We start from the raw sequence: 5,657 nt of genomic DNA, 5'->3' as shown, positions 1-5,657 counted from the left end.
TTTCCTTATTCTAAGATAGAAAACCAAACACACTGCACAAGAAGTGAAAAAAACACACACAGAGAACTATGAGAACAAATCAGTGATGTGTATCTCCTTTTCATTTACTGGTGAAACAGAAGTCTCTCCATCTATGTCCTGCCTTTTAAATTTGTTTCATTTTACACAAGGCTGTCTTTTCGTGTTCTTTGCTGACATTTCTAGCGCTGTTTAAACAAATGGAATTCAACAGCCCTTTATGTATATTAAGGATATGAACTTTTTGTTTATCGCAAAGAATTTCTGGCTGTTTACCTTTTAATTTTACTTTGTGTTTACTTTTTTGAGATACAAGTCACGTACCATAAAATTCACCATTTTTTAAAGATTTATTTATTTATTTGAGAGAGAGAGAGCACGCGAGCACAGGGTGGGGAGGAACAGAAGGAGAGAGAGAATCCCAAGCAGACTCCCTGCTGAGCGCAGAGCCCCACACAGGGCTTGAACTCACGACCCTGACATCATGACCTGAGCTGAAATCAAGAGTCGGACGCTTAACCGACTGAGCCACCCTGCCGCCCCCACCTTTCTCATCTTTTATGAGGTTGTTCCCAGGCTGGAGCAGTGTCCAGGTTCCTGAGAGCAAGAACTGTGTGGACCACCCTCCAGGCCCCTTGGGGGGACGACACATGCAGTCACAGTAAAGGCCTCCACTGTGATCACCCCACCCTTGCCCTAGCTGGGGCGCCGGGCTGTGTCCCACATGCTGCAGGGACCAAGGAAGTGCAGTGTCGGGGGCCTCAGGGATGACCCCCCCCCACCTAACTTTTGCACCGCGTGGCTCCGCGGGCTCTCGGGCCCGGGCTGCACCCGGGAGTCCCATAGAATCGCCTGGACTTCAGGAATTGCCCCTTTGAGCCAGTGTTCTGGGAACTCCAGAGCTGTGTCTGCCTGAACCTCTTGGTTGCAACCCAGAGGACACTTCTGTTTGCAGCCGGTTCCAACGTTCTTGCATCTACGCCCCAACTGGGTCTGACCCTCCGTGCTCCTCTCCCTCAGCCGCCAAATGCAGGAATAATGAAGCCCACCTGAATGAGGCGGGACTTTGTGCAGAATTAAAATTATTCCCACAACAAAGGGAAAACCACTCAGGGCACACAACGTGGCCCTGAACAAGTCTGCTCATGAAACGTTCTCCGGAGGCTACAACGGACAGGGGTGTTTTCCCTAGAGCAGGCCCCAAATACCCTCTGTATTCCTGTCAAGTTTCCCAGAAGAACCGAGAAGGCCCGCAGCCTGAGACTGGCCAGCATCTTCATGCACAGGCCCATCCAGGGCCGGCCCGAGCCACAGCAGCCGAGAGGGTCCCCCACACCTATAACAGCCCCGCTTCCGGGAACCCCTGACAACAAACAAGGCCAGCTCTGCCTCCGCAGGTGAGCATCGGGCCCCCCCTCTTCTCCATCTGGGCCCTCCTTGGCTAAGAGTGTCCCCTTCACTTGTACCTGCTCAGGGTGACCTGACCACCAAGCCCTGGCCCCCAGCACGGCCTCTCTGCCTTGCCTAGACAAGACACAGAGCCTAGGATAATATTCGGGTTCTAGTTCAGGCCCAGCTGCATTCCACTTAGTAATCAGGTGTGTATTTGCTCCACTTTTTGCTACAAAAGCTTGTCTGCTTGCCTCAATGCCTGGGGACTGGTGCCGTCCTGGGGGAGCTCCATGTCTAAAGGCGGGGGGCGTCCTTCCGGGAACTGCTGCAGAGATGTCTACACGGGGTCTGCTGATCAGGCTCCCCTGAGGACGTGACAGTTGATGTGGTTTTGAAGTGAGTAGAGAGAGCTCTCCCCAGGTCATCCGTCCAGCCAGAATCACCCTGATAGCAGTCAGACTACAAGGCATAAACCAGCTTCCCTCGTGTGGGTAGATGCAAAAACTGGTGACAAAACAGAAGCAGACAATTCACCAAGACCAGTAACTATTTTTTTCTGTTTTTAAAGGTACACATCATGACCAAGTGGGGTTCAACCTGGGTTTCCAAAGGTGGTTCGATATTCAAAAGATCAATCAATGTAGCCACCGTATCAATAAACTAATGAAAAAACATCACAAGATCGTATCAATTGATGCAGAAAAAGGCATTTGACAATATTCAAAACTCAAAAAAACCTTCAAAAAACTGAAAAGTCAAAACAACTAAAAAAAAAAAAACTCAAGATAAAACCTCCCATGGGGCGCCTGGGTGGCTCAGTCATTAAGCGTCTGCCTTCGGCTCAGGGCATGATCCCGGCGTGATGGGATCGAGCCCCACATCAGGCTTCCTGCTCCGCTGGGAGCCTGCTTCTTCCTCTCCCACTCCCCCTGCTTGTGTTCCCTCTCTCGCTGGCCGTCTCTCTCTCTCTCTCAAATAAACAAATAAAATAAGAAAGAAAGAAAGAAAGAAAGAAAGAAAGAAAGAAAGAAAGAAAGAAAGAAAGAAAGAAAGAACCTCCCAAAACTAGGAATAGAGAGAAACTCTGTCAACTTGATAATCAGAATGTACAAAAATGCGTGTTGAGGTTCACAGGGGACTCGAGAGCACTTTCCCTGAGGTGGAAACCAAGCCGAGGACATGAGTCCCCACCACTCACTCTCCACGAGATGCGGATGCTCTGGGGCTATAAGGTGAGAGAGGAAGGAAACAGCACAGACATCGAACGGAGGGATGAGGGCGTCCCTATCTGCAGATGACATGACTGCGTGAAAACCCAAGGAATCTATAAGAAGAATTCCTAGAACCAAGGACTGCATCCAATAAGGTCATAGGACGCCAGGCCAGAGGGGAGATGCGTGGTGTCCTCTCTGCTGGCGGAACACAGGGGTTTGTGTTGGAAAACCCAGCGTAGAAAGAGGTTATTGCCTCCCAAACTGAGATATAGATTTGCTGTTATTCCACCCAAATCCCAGGAAGACCTTTCACAGGTTTGGACAAGATTATTCTAAAATTTACATAGAGGGACCCCTGGGTGCCTGGGTCAGTTAAGCAGCCGACTCTTAGTTTCGGTTCAGGTCATGATCTCAGGGTCGTGAGACGGAGCCCCGAGTCAGGCTCTGTGCTCAGTGAGGAGTCTGCTTGGGATTCTCTCTCCCTCTGCCCCTCTTGCGTGTACTCTCTCACTTGAAGAAGAAGGAGAAGGAGAAGGAGGGGAAGGAGGAGGGGGAGGAGGAAGAAAGGAGGGGGAGAAGGAGAAGAAGGAGGAGGAGAAGGAGGATGGAGAGGAGGAGGGGAAGAGGAAGAAGACTTTAAAATTCACATAGAAAGGCACAAGATGGACCAATAGATGGGCAATTTTGATAAAGAAGGAAGTGTGAGAAATCACTCCATCTGGCTGTAAGGTTTAGGGTACAGCCCTGAGGACGAGGACCGTGGGCCTCAGGTAGAGCAGACAGCAGTGGACAGACTGAAAATTCCGCTCACAGACCCACTCGGTGCAGCCCCGTGGCTTCTAAGAGAGATAACAGAAGCAATTTCATGGAAGGAGGATTGTGACCCCAACACGCTCCCAGAGCATTCCCTCTACATCCACGGCAAGGAGAAGCAAGGAGCCTTGACTTCAGCCTCACTCAAAATAGACTGTGGGCTTAAGTGTAAAATGTAAGACTATAGACTCTGAACCTTTGGAAGGCAACAGTAGAAAATCTTCGGGATCCAGAGTTTCTTGTAGAGTTCTCAGAGTTGACACCAGAAATTCGATCCGTAACAGAAAGAAATTGATCGGTTGAACTGAATCAAAATCCTAAGACTCAGCTCTGCAAAAACCGCCATCAAAAGGATTAAAAGACAAGCTACAAACTTGTAGGAAAATATTTTCAACTAAGCATATCTGACAAGTACCTAGAATATGTAAAAAGTCCCTAAAACTCAGCAATAAACAAACATCTGAAATGGAGCGAGAGGATGTCCTAGAGCTGAGAGCACATAGGACGATGCTTGGTATCTTCAGTGTTTAGCGGACGTGCCGACAAAACCCACAATGAGCTACCCCTTCACACCTGCTGGTGTAGCTATCGCTGAAACTTTAATAACACCTGGTGCCAGCAAGGGCTACAGAGAACCTGGTCTCTCGTGCTGATGATGGGGACACAAATGGAGCAGTCACTCTGAAAACCAGCCTGGTAGCTTCTCAGAGGACTGGACACAGTCTCAGGACCTCCCGCATGATCTCACGTCCTGTACGTATTCCAGAGAAATGGACACTTTGATCCACGCCAAGGCTTGTCTGTACATATCAGCTTCGTTGGTGATCACCGCAAACTGATACAACCATCACATCCTTCAGCAGGTGGCCGTGGAACAAACGTGGAACAGCACTCCGTCGTGGAAAGCGTGAGGGGTTGAAACACAAGAACGGGAGAGATCCAGAGGGCATTGAGCCATGGGGAGAAAGGCAAGCCCGGGCCGTGCTACTCCATTTATATAATGTGTAATTACGGTGTATGATCAGTGATTCGTGAAGTGACAACATCTACAGGTGAGGAAGAGGTTGGTGGCTTCCATGGGTCAGGCGGGCATGGCCGTGGAGGGGGGCACGGGGAGGCCGTGCCCAGATGCAGTGGCTCTGTGATGCGTTTGCAGGGGTGTTCACAGGTGTCCACACACGTGATAAATGACGGAACTCTAACCCACTTCTCCACCTGCACTGCGTGGCTGGATCTTGGAAGGTGAGGAAGACAGGCTGGGTGTCATGTCAGCCATAAAATTTCAGTTTGGGGAAGTTCAAGAACCATCACACTCATCGACAGTGATTTAAATCAGGCAGCAGCTGCCTCAGTTTTGGAGAGACAGACGGAGAAGGAAGATGATGTACAAGGTGATGAAAATGTTCAGTTGCTCTTCACGCGAGTGGTATCGCGGGGTACAAAGGTTAAAAAAGTCAGTAAGGGGGCGTCTGGGTGGCTCAGCTGGTTGGACATCTGACTTGACCTCGGCTCAGGTCATGATCTCGGGGACGTGGAATGGAGCCCCACATTGGTTTCCATACTCAGATCTGCTTCTCCCTCTTCCTCTGCTCCTCTCCCTGTGTGCGAGCGCTCTCTCTCTCTCTCTCAAATAAATAAATAAAATCTTTGAAAAAGACAATAAGCTGTACACTTAAGAAAAGCACGTGTGTTCATGATTTTTTTTTAAGTTGGAAACCTCATCTTATATTATTTTACAAACTTCTGAACGGCCAGAGCGGGCCGTACCTGATGGCAGCTCATTCTCATGCCATTGCAGGTCCCGTCCCCATTCTGCATCAGGATCGTGACTTGAGGGCAGATGAAAGACTTTCTTCTCTCTTCCCTCCCAGAATGTCCCCTGTTCCAGACCACTCTGAGCTAATCGTGCATGTTGCTATATTTGAATGGGAAGCGTCATCGCGTTTATCGAGAGCTGTGGATCTCCGATGTGGTTCCCAGGCCAGCAGCAACAGCATCATCGGCGAACTTCCCGGAAACGCTGCACCCAGACCTGCTGAATCAGACACGTGGAGCTGGGCCCAGCCACACGCCATCCAGGGGGCGGGGCAGGGGGCTCTGTGATGACTGAAGACCTCTGATCTACACGCTATGCTTCTCGGGCTGCTTGCAGGGCTGGGCAGGACCCCTTCGCCCAGAACAAACGTGTACTTTCTGCAAGATCGCTACCCAGCTGCACGG

The sequence above is a fragment of the Ailuropoda melanoleuca genome, chromosome 1 (genome assembly GCF_002007445.2).
Source record: "Ailuropoda melanoleuca isolate Jingjing chromosome 1, ASM200744v2, whole genome shotgun sequence".
Lineage (NCBI taxonomy): Eukaryota > Metazoa > Chordata > Mammalia > Carnivora > Ursidae > Ailuropoda > Ailuropoda melanoleuca.
The sequence above is the reverse complement of the archived record's forward strand: the minus strand, read 5'-3'. Positions refer to the sequence as shown.